At 33.3% G+C, this 3,010-nt stretch overlaps 1 non-coding gene across 1 annotated transcript; it reads left to right on the forward strand.

The window, feature by feature from the left end:
* Window positions 1-688: 688 nt before the first annotated feature.
* LOC121217350 (small nucleolar RNA R71) lies at window positions 689-794 on the forward strand. The gene has a single exon (XR_005913440.1). It is a non-coding gene; the product is annotated as a small nucleolar RNA R71 (small nucleolar RNA).
* The last annotated feature ends 2,216 nt before the right edge of the window (window positions 795-3,010 follow it).

The raw sequence follows: 3,010 nt of genomic DNA on the forward strand, positions 1-3,010 counted from the left end.
CTGACCCATTTAAGTTTCCAAACTTTTTAGTGTTTTTGCTTGAATTTGGATTAAGGCATCATTCTTCACCATGAATGCCTTTAACAAATTCTCTAAACTATTAGATGATTTAACTTATGGTGGGTTCTGAACTTGTTGCTTGAACCCGAGAGGTTGATTTGCTCTATGCTGCATGTAGTTGTTGTTTGGTCCAGCTCCTTGGTTACTTCAAGAAAAGTTAGGATGGTTACGCCATGAAAGATTATAAAAGTTAGACTATGGTCCTTGTCCACTTTTATTTTGGTGTTGATTCACTACATAATAACCAGACTCAGAATTTGATGGAAAATTCTAAAAAGAATGATTGTCTTCACAATATACACAGGAAACAACGTCAAATTGACTCGATGGTTGAGCTATAACATGATTAAAACCGTTATTAGTAAACTGTTTCAATATTGAAGAGATAGAAGATACCTGAGCTAAGAGTGAAGTAAGGGCATCTACTTCATGCACTCCATTTACTTGTCTTTCTAAAGTTGCTCGATTTGTCAGCCACTAGTAATTGTTACTGGCTATTCTCTTGATGATCTCGTAAGCCTCGTTATAAGACTTCAACAAGAGAGCACCATTCGCAGAGGCATCTACCACTAACCTTGTGTGTGAGTTGAGACCATTATAAAATGTCTCCAACTGGATACAATGTGGAATCCTGTGGTGGGGGCATTTACGAAGTAACTCCTTGAACCTTTCCAATGCCTTGTAAAGGGATTCATCATCCATCTTTTGGAAAGTGGTAATCTCATTCCACAACTTAGCATTTTTACTAGGTAGGAAATGCTTTACCGAAAAGCGTTCATCTAATTCTTACCATGTTGAAATTGAATATGGTGGCAACGAATTAAGCCCTGCTCGTACTCGACCTCACAACGAGTATGAAAACAACTTCAGTCTCAATGCTTCTTCAGTTACACCGACTACCTTAAAGGAATTGCTCACCACCATGAATAGTCGAAGGTGAATGTATAAATCTTCAGCTAGCATTCCACTAAATTGGCCCATTGTTTGAAGCATCTAAAACATCACATGCTTAGGTTTAAACTGCAGTGCCTCGATCTCCGATTTCCTAATTCTCATATTTAGTTAGTTAAAAAGTGGCATAACATATTGTCTTATGGCTCAATCCCTATCATCAGCAACAAGGATTGGATTACGGACATTAGCGGCTCCATTCCCTTGAACATCGTTTTGATTTACAAGGTCCATCTCTACGACTTGTCTTTGGGCTAATCTTTCTTGTCTTTTTTTTCAAAATGTCCGCTCGATTTCAAGGTCTACAGGGAGTAGATGGATGATAAAATCTATGCTAATCAACACCTGGAAAAAAAATTAATTAAAAATGAAAAATTTTAATTAAATAAAATAAAAATAAATAAACCAATTCGTAAGAAGTAATTTCACAAATAATGATTAAATTAATAGTCCCTAGAAATGGAGCCAAAAACTTGTAACGCGTAGGTTTGTGCAAGTATACACAATCGTCATCAAGTAATAAGCAAGTAAAAGAGTTATCGTCTCCATAGGGACTCTATATGTTAATCAAATAATTGCAAAATTAAATATTGCAAGTTGGTAAGAAAACACAATAATTTCGATTGGTAGGTGTTAAATTAAATTAATTAAATGCAAATGAAATAATTTAAATGCAATGAATGAAATGAGATGGTTTAGCAACAAATTCGCAAGCTTTAACAATAATAACATGAATGAGCTAGAATAATTACAACATTCAACTTAATTCATTTTTTATCATGCTTATCAATGTCCGGAAAGTATTACATGGCAACTTGATCTTTCATTAACTTGAAACCAGTTTAAGTCCTTTTGGAATCTTTTACTTAGAAAAACATACATACTACCATGATCATATTTAACTAAGGGTTTCTTAGAGTTATGTGAAGTAACAGGAACGGATTAGATTTAAAACACTTGAATCACACAAATCTAAAAGTTATGCCAGGTAATAAAGCTCTCTCAAATTATTATGAACATTTAATTTCATCAAGTTAGGATCTAAATTAAGCATGCATCTTTCAATTATTACGTCCAGTAATCATCATCTAGCTAGGATTGATCAACTAATTCTAATGCTGTGACAACCCAAAATTGACCCTAGTCGGGAAGTGGTTTCGGGACCACAAAACCGAGTCATACTAATAATTAGCCATCATATTTGATACTTATTATATGTATATATGCATGTGTGAAAATTTCATGTTTGAATTTTGTTAATTGTAAGTGAATTTTACTAAATAGGACTTATGTGAGAAAATTTAGAAATGTGCTAGGCAAATGTGAAGTGGCCTATTAATGCATGTTATGAAAATGATGGATTTGCATGTCAAATTACCCAAAATTTGAGCTAGTGGTTGGCCATGCTATGGGTGGAAACATGTTGGGAACATGTTGGCTTAGTGTGTTATGTTAGAAAGAATAAATAAAGGGTTAGTAATTAAGTAAAATAAGAAAGGATAATAGAAAAACAAAAGAAAGACAAAATGTTGGTTTCATCTTCTTCCTTAGTAGTCGAACTTTAAAGAAGAAAAGGGATATAGCATTCGGCCATCTTAAGCTTAAAACAAGGTTAGTAATTCATGTTAGATTTTGAAATTTTAGCTTATTTTGAGTTAGTTACTAAGTTCCTTACTTTGCCCATGTTAAAAATTTGGATTTGGGTGGTGAATGGAGCATTCGGCCATGGTTGTTAATGAAGAGATTTGATTATTTTCTTTATGTTTTGATGAATAAATGTTGATGAGAGATGTTTGATCTAGTTAAAAATTTAATTTGATAGTATTTATATGTGTAATAGCCGAACTTGGACTTGCTTAGTTACTTGAATAAATGTTTTGTATTTAAATGCTAGAATGTGAGTGTTGCCGTTTAGATGATTTGAAAAGAATAGAGTAGATGTTTGAATGTCTAAAGGTTCGGTATTGTACATGAATTCTAATGGTATGATTTTGTGAAT

This window comes from Gossypium hirsutum, chromosome A02 (assembly GCF_007990345.1).
Source record: "Gossypium hirsutum isolate 1008001.06 chromosome A02, Gossypium_hirsutum_v2.1, whole genome shotgun sequence".
In the NCBI taxonomy this organism is placed as follows: domain Eukaryota; kingdom Viridiplantae; phylum Streptophyta; class Magnoliopsida; order Malvales; family Malvaceae; genus Gossypium; species Gossypium hirsutum.